We start from the raw sequence: 13,474 nt of genomic DNA on the forward strand, positions 1-13,474 counted from the left end.
GGTCGCGTCTTTCTCTTGACGCCCCAGACAGCATATGCGTATGCGTTTACGGGGGCTGTGGTAGCACAAGGCCACGGGCCAGGGGCTCAGACGACATGGCCAGGGCCGGGGGCTCGGACGCCAGGAAAGCTTTTTCTTGCGGTTCTGAGGCTGGAAGTCTGAGATCAAGTCTTGGATGCCATCTTCTCTGTGTCCACATTTCGCCCTTTTATAAGGACACAGGTCATACCGGCCAGGCCCACCCTCCGGACCTCATTTCAACGTGATCGCCTCTGCAGAGATCCGTGTCTCTAAGTCCTTCGTGTTCTGCGGCACGGGGTGGGGTCAGGACTTCAGCATGCGGCCCCGGGGGAGGGGACGCGGCACAGCCCGTCCGTCACTCCACCGCCATCCGTTTCCTTCCCTCCGTTGCTACCTGGTGCAGGTCCTCACACCTTCGGCCCTCAGCCCAGCAGCCAGCGCATTCATCGTTCCGCATCTCGTGAAAGATTTCTAATTTCACTTTGCAGTTGCCTGAGAAACCATAGACACCGATGAGGGGTTGGGAGATGGGCCCTCCGCGCTTGTGCTGGCCGGTGTGGCAGCCACCGGCCACAGTGTGGCACATCGGAATCGAGGTATGCGTATGTGGAAAATACACACGGGGTTGTGAAGGCTCAGAATATAAAGTATCTAATCAGTATTTTTAAATATTTGTTACATGTTGAAATGATAATAGTTTGGATATCCTGGGTTACATAAATTACATACTATTTCAATCAATTTCATCAGTTCCTTCTTTGTGGCTAAAGGAAAATTTTAAAGTGTACGGGTGGGTCACGCAGTATTTTCCTTGGACAGTGCTGAGGGGTCCGATTTTCTAACTCATAAATGCATCAGTTCATTTAGAAACATTCTCATTTTGTGGCCGCTGCAGGGTCTCGGAGAGTGTCCCAAGGCCCCCGCGTGGTGGTGACTTGCTTCCCCTCTCTCCGGCCCCCTGCGGGAGCTCCCCACCGGCCCGTGCTGCGTCCTGCTGAGCGGGGGCTGTCCCCTCTGCCTTTCAGGAGCCGGCTTCCCTCCGGACCAGTCCCTCGACGATCGACGATCGATCGATTGCTCGTGCATTGAAGCGGTGCTCCGCTGGGACCGGCCACACCTTTCGAAGTGATAGGGTGTCGCAGATCTCAGTCCCGATGAACTTCGGCGTCATCCCTTCCAAGCGGACGCTTATGGCAGGTCTATGCAGAACGGCTTGGTGTAGAAGGCAGGCCTGAGCTGTGGCTTCCAACTGGATTTTGTTCTCTCCAGAGGCCCGACCGAGACATCAGAGAGAAAAGTATCTAAGTTTAAGAACCGGGCCCGAACCGGCATGCCTCCCGGGGACAGACTGGAAACCCTAACACCGGGCCCCGATACCAAAGCCACCCGTCCTGGGCCCCGGCCGTTGGCCAGACGCAAACGTTTCGTCTTTTGTTGAGAAGCTCAGACTCTGAAATCAGCTCAAATTCTGGCTATAGCTGTGTGTGAGTTCAACCTTCTGAGCCTCGGGGTGTTTTTATCTGTGGAAACAGACGCCCCTCGCACAGGGTGGCTGTGAAGTTCCACCGATGGCAGACGGAGTGTGGCCTCGGACGCCTCAAAGCCCCCGGTACACGTTAGCGGTCGCCATCAAAGCACCGTCGGTCCTGGTCAACGGCGAGGGCTTTGACAAATTCCCTCTCCGGGGATGAGTTTTGCTGGTGTCACAAGGTCCAGAATAACAGCAGTTTAAAGAAAAGAGACGTTTTTGGCTCTTTCGCCCAACGGCCCGTGTGTCGGCAGAGCAAAGTGGATGCGGAAAACCCATGGTCCACTGGCCGCTAAGAGTGTGGGTGGGGGCAGCCGGGGAGGGGACACCCCCGGGCCAGGTGAGGGCAGCACATCAAGACAGGAGGACGAACCTCGTGTCCCTTAAGGTCCTGGACACCCAGCAGCAGCCCAGGGCCCCTTTTAGTTTTGAAACGTACAATCGGAAGTAGGTCAGAAATGCATTGAGCCATTCTTGTGAAAAAAATTAACTTGGTGCAGGTAAGGCTTACGCTGGTCACGTTCTATGGCCCCGCCCATCTACCTGGCAGGTGTCCATTTTTTATTAGGTAAGTCCCATTACTCCTCTTTGCGGGTTCCATGTTTGCAAGCTGGCCTGCTTGCTAAGAATTATCTGCAACCCAAAACCCACACCCCCGGAGCCTGTGACCATTTGCGGACATGTCCAAGCCATGAACAGATTGGAGCGCCCCACACCCACGTTCCCAGCTGAGGTCAGACAAGGCAATGCCCTGCCTTCCTCCTTCAGCTCATACTGTAAGTGCATGTCCTTTTAGAGGTCTACTTAGTGCCTTTTTTTTTTTCACATTTTTGTTGGTGATTTTGCTGTTGAAAATTGCTCCCGAGCAGGGCTACGGTGCTGTCTCGTGTTCCTGAGTGCAAGAAGGCTGTGGCGTGCCTTACGGAAAAACATTAGGCAAGCTTAGTTCAGGTGCAAATTCTAATGTTAATGAATCGACAGCACATACTAGATAAGGTGTCTTTCAGTGGAAACAGACACAATATGAGGTGATGCATTGATCGGTTGATAAAAATGTCATGACCAGAGGCTGCCAGGGACCCAACCCTGTGTTTCTCCTGAGAGCTGTGGTTCTGTATCTGCCAATTCAGTGCTGATAGCAAGTTTATGGAACATCGCTACCACAAACAGCAAGACCGACTATATAAATATACCTGTGTCGCTCTAAGAAAAATATATGTATGCGTGTGTGCGGTAGAGAGGGGAGGATTTATTTTTACATATAAAAAATATAAAAGAGACGTCTTCTCTTCCAGGCGGGGGCAGTCAGCACAGTGGTTGAGGATGTGGGGTGGGGGCATGGCGGCGGGCGGCTGCAGGGAGGAGCAGGCAGCAGGCTTGGTGGCCGCGGGCATGAGGCGGTGAGGGAGACAGAGCAGCGACAGGCCGAGATGGCAGGGTGGCTGGGAGGCTGGATGCCTTGAGCAAATAAGTAAATATGTTGCAGGAAATAGAAGCTAAGTTTCTTACTGCCGGAGAAGAAATTTAGGAGAATTAAATTAGAACTGGAGGTACTGGACAAATTCATAACACAGATATATAGACATGCGTTACACAAAGTGTCTATACATTTGCGTGCGTGCATGCACATGTATATGTGTAAATAGCCTCTATGGGCTATGCACATTTCCTAGTTCGGTCTGCTCAGGGGCCCTGGACGCAGTGACACGCGGTGGCAGCGAGCACACTGGACACCCAGATCTCAGGTCTTGGTTTCTAAACCCCACCAACCACTACAAGGAACCAGGGCTGTTTGGAGAAATGCCTGATTCCAGGCCTAGGGCAGGGAAAGTATGAGATAAGCCTGGAATATCTAGTGCCAGAAAGCAAGGAGGTGGCCCCAAATTTGCGGGACCTGGCAAAGGCCAGAGTAGCCAGCTTAAATCTGGGGCCAAATCTGGGGCGATCTGAGCATCGAGATAAATAATGATCGTGATGGATTATAACCCACCCAATAACTCATTGAACAATGGGATATATCGAAAATACGAATCCAAGCAAATATATGTTGATAAGTGAATTGGGGAAGGGGAAAGCTCTTCCTTACTGTGGAAAGCCAACCGAGCCAGAAGGAATTATGGAATTAGAAGATCTCCACTTGGCGACCATTACGGAGGTGGCTAACTCAAGTGGGAGTCATCAGTGGGTAAGTCCGTGTCGGCGGTTTGACGAGGAAGAAGGTATTGGCGTAATATGAGAACACCTCCAGCTGTGGGGAAGGCGAGTTTAAGGCGAGGGAACCTGAGAGACGTGGGCTTGACCAGGTGATCAAGGGCAATGTCACCAGGGTGGGACGGGTCAGCAACACATGCCCCCTGATACACTGTGCTGGAAAGAACACAGCACGGTTTCTGTCACGCTCCCGCTGAGGAAGCGGCAGTCGGTGGGGGCTTTGGGGCCGAGCCCAGAAGCGACACAATCGCCAGGTGGCTGCAGCTCAGATGGGTGTCATGTAAGGGGCGCTGGCGGGTCTGCGTGCAGAGGACGCAGAAATGCATTGAGCCATTCTTGTGAAAAAAATTAATTTGGTGCAGGTAAGGCTTACACTGGTCACGTTCTATGGCCCTGCCCATCTACCTGGCAGGTGTCCATTTTTTATTAGGTAAGTCCCGTTACTCCTCTTCGTGGGTTCCATGTTCGCAAGCTGGTCTGCTTGCTAAGAATTATCTGCAACCCAAAACCCACAACCTCACAGCGCGAGACCTTCCAGGAGCCACGGCGCAGGGGCTACCGCCCAGGAGGGGAGGAGGGCAAGGGGACCCCAAGGCAAAGGGCTTGTCCAGGCGGCACTGCCCAGCAGTGGGCGGGGGGCTTTGGGCCAGGGAGCTCCAGAGGGCAGTGGCGGCCTGGACCCATGACAGCTCTGGGCTTTATCTTGTCTATGGCACACGCTTGGTGCAGCTTCTCACGGTACACGAAGCAGGCAGGCTCTAAATGGCTGAAAGTCTGCTTATTCAGCTCTATTTCAAACAACTAGACGTGTGAGAATTTGCATTTGCTACCACCTTTCCCTTCCAACGGCGTGCGAGGTTGCAATATAACTTAATAGCCTCTACGGGCTACGAAATCATCTTTTTCAAGTCAAAACAAAAAAAGAGTTTGGCACCAGAGGGCTTTTGAGCTAACGGGTCCCGGACTGCTGCGAAGAAGCAAACGTGGGGACAATCGCAGGGGCCTCATTGGCTCATTTATGTGAGAAAAGCACATCCTGAGTCTGGTCGTAACGAAACAGCAGACGAAGCCACGCGGAGAGGCCCCCTGCGGGCGGTCAGGCGGTGCTCTGGAAGGCTGGCCAGGGACGGAGCCGGCGTGACGCGGAGCCGCCCCGGGCCGAAGGGGTCTGCAGAGCCGTGACAGCAGGACCGGGAAGGAGGACGACATCGTGGGGTCAGCTGGGGACCATGAATGGGGTGCGAGGCCTGGCTGGCCGTGCGGCGCAGCCGACTCCCTGACTTGGGGGGCCCCGTGCCGGCTGTGCGGCAAAGCGCTTTTATCTGGGGAGAGCACACACTGGGGGGCTTGTGGGAGCAGGTTATTCTCACCAAAAGATAGTGGCAGTGGCGGGGGGCGGATAGAGGAACGTGGACAGTTGGCTAGTCTGCATAAAAGGCGAGTTCTTTGCGCTGTTTTGGAAAACCTGTAACCCTGAAAGTCATATCAAAATAAATTATTCAAAAGATCTATTAAAGAAACCTATACTTGATTTTTCTCCCACTTAAAACGGCAGCCGCAGACATCTTCCTCCGTAAGAATGAATTCAACCTCCTTGTCCTTTCTAACTACAGCTCCGTGTTCCGGGCGCGGGTCCACGCCGCACCCGGCCCTACCCCATCGCCGGACGTCGAGGCTGCGCCCCCACCTGCCCGCTAATAAATGCCACGCTATGGCGAGTGCCCTCGTATACAGATGTCTCTTCAGATTCCTCGGTTGTTACACCAGACATTTTTCTGGCGTCTCAGCTGCAGTCACAAAGGCCGGCCAGGAGCTCGGCTCAGTCAGCGAACCAGGCTCCCCGCCAGAACGACTCCCGCCCGCTCGGGCCAGCCTAGTGACTCTGCGGTCTCGCCTCCCCTCTGCTGACAGATTCAGTCTGACCTGATACTGTGTCTCCCTCCCTGGTGCAGGACCCGTGGAGTCCAGTCCCGACAGTCTCTAGTGATTCCGCCTAACACGATCTAGCCAGGTCCTGCAAGTCGTTTGCAAGTCTTTGTCTAAGGTTTGACTTAGTGACTGGTCTCCTGGAGCACTCCGATGCTTGACTCCACTTTTGGCGTGGTGGCAAGGAGGTGGCGGGTGTGGAAGACGGGACAGCTGGCCGCCGTCTGCAAGGTAACTGCCTCATTAGACGGGAGGAAGGGCCGCCTTTCCTGGAAAGGAGGCTGAGCGGGATGTGGGAGTTCAGGACCCTCAGCGCCATCTAAATTCTCCCAAATTACACCATGCCAATTCTCAGGGTACCACTTTTCTCAAATGATGCCCTAAGTCTTACCCAAAGGTCTGGCCAGGCTGTGAATTCACTCCGCATTGCGATTCAGCAACCTGCAGCTGGAAGAGGTCGGAGACCATGGCGGGCGCCCGCAGAAACGGGTCTCTGAACACGCTCGGAGGCGAGAATTTACACCCAGAGCCTGCCTACTCGAGGTCCTTGTGGCTCTCGTGTCACCCGTAGTGACCTGCTCTTCTTGTCCCCCGGGACACCAGGTCCTCGCCTATAATAAAAGGCAGAGGTGGAAAAGTTTCAACTGAACAGTCACTAGGAAGCGACGTAACCAAGACGGTGTGGTGTCAGTGTAGGGACAGAAATGCAGATGGATGAAACGAAGTGGAGTCTGGGAATGAAATTCACATTTATGGCCAACCGGTTTTTGATAAAGGTGCCAAGGCAGTTCAGTGGGGAAAAGACGATCTTTTCAACAAATAATGCTGGAATAATATGCAAACATAAATAAATAACTTAGGAGAACTTAGACCTTTACCTCGCACCATACACAAAAACGAACTCAAAATGGAAGGTCGGGGAGGGGGGAATGGCGTAGATAGAAGCTGCGTTCATCCCCCTTTGCTACCACATCGAAATCGAGACAGAACCATGGAGCAAACAGCAAGCAGAGTCGCCTGCAGTCTGGGTGAATAGAAGCCCTACAACTAAGGAGAGAAATAAGAAATCACCCTGCAACGGGAGGAGGTAGGAGGGGACGAGGATGTGGGGCTGCCCGGTCCCCAGCGGCTGAGTGAGACAGAGGCTGTGGCAGCTGCAGATGCCTCTTAAAGGGGCCGCATCCACGACTGGAACTTTGCAGTCACGGACCTGCTCACTCTGAGCACCAGCGCCGGTTCGGCTGAGTGGGGGCACCAGGGACTTACAGGGGGACACGGAGTTGTCAGAGTGACTCTGTACAGAAGTGCCGGTGGTATCCATTGTTCCCTGCTGAGCCTTCCCCGCTCCCAGTGCGGGGACGCAGCACTGCCATAGCCCTGACATCATCAAGCTGGATAACAGAGGTCACTCCGCCCAGAGGATTCCCTGAAACCCCGCCTCCCCCAACTCGTGGCCCCACCCAAGCCACATCCAGGTGTATCCTCAGCGAGTCAGGTGCTCCTTGCTGAGCAGCGCCTAGACTCACACATGGAGGCAGCTGGCCTCGGTTTCTGGTGTGGCCTTTTGAGGCAACTATAAGCACAGCATCTGTGGATTGCTTGCTGAATATTAACAGGTGGTCTGGAGGCACAGAGGCTGGGGCTAAACTTGGCCTGCAGCTGAGCCCCTCTCAGGACTGTGCCACTGGACATCAGCTTCACAGATCCATACTAATAAGACCGAGAGACTTAGGATCTTTGCTTAGTACATAGAAACAGACATGGAAAGGCAGCCAAAATGGAAAGACAAAGAAGCAGAAACCATATGAGAGAACAGAACAGAGATCCAGATGCAATGGAGTCAAATCATCTAACAGATGCAGAGTTCAAAACACTGGTTATAAAGATGTTCAATGAACTTCGGGGAAGTATAGAAGTCAGTGAGAACTTTAACAGAGAGATAAAAAAACATAAAAATGGAAGTGGAAATTATAAAAGGAAACCAGTCGGAAATGAAGAACACATTATCTCATATGAAGAGCATATTAGATGGAAGAAACAAAGTGGATAAAGGAGAGGATCGAACCACCCATATGAGGATGGGGAAACCAAGGAAACTCAATCAGAATAGCAAGAAAAAAAGCAGCCAAGACTATAATAATAATTTAAGGAGCCCACGGGACACAAATGTAAAAATATCCATGCCATAGGGGTACCTGAAGGAGAACAAGCTGTCGAAGAGCTATTTGAAGAAATAATGATGAAAAACTTCCCTACCCTGGTGAAGGAAATAGACATAAAACCCCAGGAAGCTCAGAGAGTCCCAAGAAAGAGGAACCCAAAGAGGTCCACACCAAGACACATTATAAATAAAATGCCAAAGGTTAAATACAAAGAAAGAATCTTAAAAGAAGCAAGAGAAAAGCAGTTAGTTATCTACAAGGGAGAACCCGTAAGACTGGCAGCTGATTTCTCAAAAGAAACTATGCAGGACAGAAGGGCTTGGCACAAAATATTTTACATGATGAAAACCCAGGATCTACAGCCAAGAATACTTTATCCAGCAAAGCTATCATTTAGAGTCGAAAGACAGATAAAGATCTTCCCAGACAAAAATAAGCTAAAAGAATTCATCGACACCAAGCCAGTATTACAGGAAATCTTGGAGGGACTTCTTTAAGAAGAAAAAACATGTATCAAAAACAGAATAGTCATAATTACATTCCTATCAATAAGCACCTCAAATGGAAAACAATTTAGTGTCCCAACCAAAAGACAGGATGGCTGAATGGATAAGAAAACAAGACCCCTACATATGCTGCCTACAAGGGACTCACTTCAGTTTAAAAGTCACACACAAACTAAAAGAAAGGGGATGGAGAAAGATATTGCCTTGATGGACCTAGAGGGTATTGCGCTGAATGAAATGGGTCGGATAGAGAAAGACAAATATCGCGTGATTTCACATACATGTGGAATCTAAAGAACAAAACCATCAACAACAACAAAAGCAGAAATAAACTCATAGATACAGACAATATTTTGAGGGCCACTAGATGGGAGGGGTGTAAGGGGTGGCAAAAATAAAGGCAAAGGGATTAAGAGGAACAAATGGAGTAGACATGGAGATGTAGAGTGTAGCATGGGGAAGATGGTTAATAATGTCATAAATATGTAAGGGGGAAGAGGGGTACTAGATTTAGTGGGGTGATCGCTTTGTGAGTTATATAGATCTCTAATCACTATGCTGTATAACTGAAACTAATATATTATTGTATGCCAACTATAGTTGAAAAAAAACCTCATTGAATCATACAAAGTAAATACTAGCAACTAATTATCTACTATATTTCAGTAAAGCCAGAAAAAAAAAATGTAATCCTAGGACCCATCCCAGTCTACAGACTGGTTGTGGGGAATCCGAAATAAGTAAAAAATCTGAAAAAAAAAACCAAAACCAACTTCTGTAACATTTGACAGATTAATTTTATAGTTAAATCTAATAAGAATTCAGAGCTTAAAAAAATTAACTCAAAATGTATGAAAGACCTAAACGTAAAAGCTAAAACTATAAAACTTCTAGGGAAAAAAGCAGAGGTGTAAATCTGCACACCCTTGGATGAGGTAAAAATTTCTTAGTTCCTACACGTGATACCAAAGCACAGACCATATGTGAAAAAAAGCAACGAAATGGAACTTCATCAAAATTAAAAACTCTTGCTCTTCAGAAGATACTGTCAAGTAAATGCCAACTTTGAAAATGAAGACAAAGGTATTTAAGAATTGTTTATCTGCTAGGGGACTTGTAGCGAGAATGTATAAAGAACTCTCACAACTCAACAATAAAAAGACAAATGACTCAATTTTAAAACAGGCAAAGGATTTGCATGAACCTTTCTCTAAATATATGTAAAAGGTCAATAGTACATGAAAAGATGCTCACTGTCATTAGTCAACAGGGAAATGCAAATCAGAACCACAATGAGATAATACTTCTCACCTGCCAGGCCAGAAGGGGGCGGGGATAAAAAAATCTGATAAAACCAAATGCTGCTGAGGATGTGGAGGAACCGGAACCCTCACACATCGCTGTGCGAATGTAAAGCAGCACAGCTACTTTGGAAAGCAGTTTAGAAGTTTCTTAAAATGTTAAACGTGGAGTTAGGGGATGGAAAAAGATATTGCCTTGATTCAAGTCAGCAATTCAGCTTCTAAGTATATGCCCAAGAAATGAAAATCTATGTTGTCTGCACAAAAACTTGGAGGCGAATGTTCATAGCAGCAGTACTCATAATCACCAAATGCTGGGGAGAGTCCAAATGTCCATCAACTGACGGGTGATAAACAGGAAACTGCTGGCCAAAGAGCTGAAGCTACCGTTGCTGGCTCAGGACCACTTTGTCTCTGCCAGGAACCACCTGGGCTCGTCCCCTTGCGTGACTCACTTCCAGACCAGCCATGATTAGTGGAACCTGAGTCACGTCCAGAAGCTTCCCTGCGTGGGATTCTGGGGGACAGCTTTTAGCTTTCTAGCCTCTGCTTGCTAGAATGGGGCTGGGGTCTGTCATCTACCAGGCATAGTTCACATGCCTCTGAGCCCAGAATTTTCACTCTGTTTCTCAGAACTACGTAGTCTTCTGTGTCTGGCTTCGTCCACGTGGCATAAGTTCATCTGCACGTATCAACAGTTCATTCACTTCCATGCTTTAGTATTCCATTACCCGGATGTACCTTATATGCCTACATGTGCATCTTCTCTGAAGAAATGTCTATTCAAATTCTTTGCCCATTTTTGAACTGAATTATTTGTCTTTTTATTGTTGAGTTATGAGAGCTCTTTATATATTCTGGTTATAAGTCCACACTGTTTTAATGACTATAGCTTTATAATATTTTTTGATTTTGGTAGGACAAGGTCTCCCTTTATATTATTTTTATCTTGCGTTTTACTTATGTAAACTTTAAAACCAACTTCTCAAATTCCATAAAAATTACTGTTGGAATTTCGATCGAAATTGCTTTTTATTGATTAATCTGCGGCAAAATAACTTTTACAATATTGAGCGTTCCCATTCGTTGAGATGGTGTCTTTTTCAATCCTTGTCTTTTCTCTAGGAAATCGTAATGATTTTATCTGTAATTGTACAATTTTCAGTGAATTTAATTCTAGTTTATGTTTCCATAAACTGGATGTGATTTCCCTCTTTTTCTAGGTGGTTAATGCTGATATATGGGAAACTAGATTTTTGTACATTAATATTAAATCTAGACACTTCACAGTCAATCTACTTCTCAAAACGTACGGACTTTTTACACAGATGAGCATCTCTTTGGCAAATATTTTCTCACTTCCTTTTCGAAATTTATTCATCATCAAAGAAATATAAACAGTTGATTAGATTGTCAAAAGCTACTCAAACTCCGTAGAGAAATATGCTTCCCTGTGATTCTCACCCTGGCTTCATTGTTCTCTTAATAGCTGTTTCTTAAGAAATGACAAGAAACTACCACGTCCAGAAAGGCTTTTTTCCCCCCTAACATTTACTTCTTTAAGTTGCGGCAAACACGACATTTATCATCTTATGTTAAATTTCCACTTTAACCATTTTTAAATGCGTAGTTCAGTGGCATTAGTACATTAGTAAAACGGAAACCCTGTACACAGTAAACAAGACCTCAAACCCTGTCCCCTGGCGGCCGCCCTTCTGCCTTCTGCCTCTACGAATCTGACTTGAGTGCCTCACACGAGTGGAATATAAGAACGTTTGTCTTTTTGTAACCGGCTTATTCCACTGAGCACAAAGTCCTCAAGGGTCATCCACGTCGTAGCACACGTGAGGATCTCCTTTTTAAGGCCGACTAATGTTTCACTGGCCGGATGGACCACATTTTTTGAATCTACTCACCTGTAACGGGCAGTGGCTGTTTCCTTTTGGCCGTTGTGAATGATGCTGCTGAGAACATGGGTGTGCGAATCTCTCTTCTAGTTCCTGCTTTCGATCCTCTTAGGTGTGGACCCAGAAATGGGATTGTTGGGTCATATGATAATTTTATGTTTATTTTTTTTTGAGGAACTAGAGAGGCTTTTAAATGATTTCTCAGTTTATCGATGATCTCAGCAACATCCGACATTTGAAAATGTAGCTGTACACACATCTGGGAGACGACTCTATCTACAGCCCGCACCCGGCGGGCAAGTGAGTTCACGACCCCAGGCACAGTGACTCAGCTGACCTTGCCTTGCTCTTTGAAACACCACTTTCTTGGCCGCCATGAGGGCACAGCCTCCGAGTGGGCCTCCTCCATCTCGCTAATCTTTTTCAGGCTCTCTTTTGGAGTCCTTCACTCAAAGCCAACGGTGCTGGGCAGTTAACTATGGAGCCCCTCCAGCTGCTAGACTTAAACCTGAGACTTTGCTGCTGGCTCCTCCCTGGCGACTGTCACCTTGGAAAGCACTGGCTGTTGGGGCGGACAGAGAAGGGCCTTCTTGGATGGAACCCTGCCCTCCAAGACCCACCTCTGCAAAGGGGCAGCAGGCTATGTTGCCATCGTGGCTCCGGGCTGCAGAACCACAGTGATGTCACAAGGGCCGGCCACAGGGAGGAACGTCCAGGACGTGCAGTCTTGAGACGGCTGTTGTCTGTGGCCAGAGCAGGGCGGGTAACCAAAGCTGATAAAAAGAAGCTGGAGACAGGAGTGGACATTGACTTCCTGACAACAGAGAGGAATAAAAATGCGCTGTGGGTAGAAGGTGGGGGCTGGGCACCCAGATAGTTCAGCCCCTACCGGGGATGAATCGGTTGGCGCGCTGGGTGGGGGATGGGCATAGCAAGACCGCACGGGATCCGGTGCCCACCACGGGTCCTGTTTCATTTCCTTCCGTGCTCCCCACTTTTCCTTACATCAGCCCCAACAGCTTCCTCACATTGTTCTCTCCTCGGATGCCCGTCCCTCCTTTCTTTGCCTGGTCAACACCTACCCACCTGACCCCGCCCCCATGGCTAGGTGGGACCCCTGAACTTCCCCACCACCCGACACTCCCAGCCCTCCACTCGCTATAACTGTTTGTCTGAATACCTGTGTGCCCAGTCCCAGGAGACCAGACGTCCTCCAGACAGTGAGAACGAACAAAGGTACTCGGGACACCATGACCTCAAAGAAGCTACTGAGGCCATGGAAGGAGAGAGCTCGCTGGCAGGAAAAGAAGGCCAGAGGTCGGGGCTCGCTGGGCCCTGGGTGTCGCGGGTGTGGTTCCACAGAGGCCAGTTTGAGGGTGGGGGCTTCCTTCCTCTGGGATGGGGGGTGGGCTGAGCTCGCGTTGGGATCCTCCAGGTGGGGTCAGGACTGCATATGGGCGGGGGAGCGAGGGGAGGGGGCTGTCCCTCTGCCAGGGTGCTGAACGGGAGTCTGTGTGCGCAGGCGGTCAGCAGCGTCCCAGGTGGCTGTCCCTGGTGGGGGCAGAGATTCTACGGGAGGGACCGTGGCCTGCTGCTGGGCTGCCTGCTCGCAGGTGGGCCGGCTGCCGTCCTCTCCAGGCCAGCGCATCTGTCTGGACACCTGTCCCTGCATCCCGTCTGTGTCCCCCTGGCCACCTCCACCCTCCTCCCCGGGCGAGCCCTTGTCTTCCTCACCGTCATGTCTCCCTCCTCCTCCTCCCCCCACTTTCGCTGCCTCTGTGCCTCCCGAGCGTCTCCCCTTCCCTCTTCCCCTTCCTCTCCCTCATCTTCCTGGGGTCCCAGCTGCCCCTGCGCCCGCAGGCCACCGCTACTGGACGACGAAGCGTGACGGGGAGGTGTACCTGCGGCAAGA

The 13,474-nt window shown here is 49.7% G+C and overlaps 1 long non-coding RNA gene across 2 annotated transcripts in view; it reads right to left on the reverse strand.

The window, feature by feature from the left end:
• Window positions 1-6,071: 6,071 nt before the first annotated feature.
• The window catches only part of LOC112475748, an 11,954-nt gene continuing 4,551 nt past the window's right edge, over window positions 6,072-13,474 (reverse strand). The window contains exons 2-3 of one of the 2 annotated variants that reach the window (XR_003044848.1): window positions 12,183-12,349; window positions 6,072-6,297 (exon numbers count right to left, since the gene is read on the reverse strand). This is a non-coding gene — a long non-coding RNA (uncharacterized LOC112475748). Of the gene's footprint in view, window positions 6,298-10,668; window positions 12,350-13,474 lie in introns of those variants that run through there. The other variant, XR_003044846.1, reaches the window with a different exon arrangement.

Source organism: Pteropus alecto, unplaced genomic scaffold (genome assembly GCF_000325575.1).
Source record: "Pteropus alecto unplaced genomic scaffold, ASM32557v1 scaffold30, whole genome shotgun sequence".
Classification (NCBI taxonomy): Eukaryota; Metazoa; Chordata; class Mammalia; order Chiroptera; family Pteropodidae; genus Pteropus; species Pteropus alecto.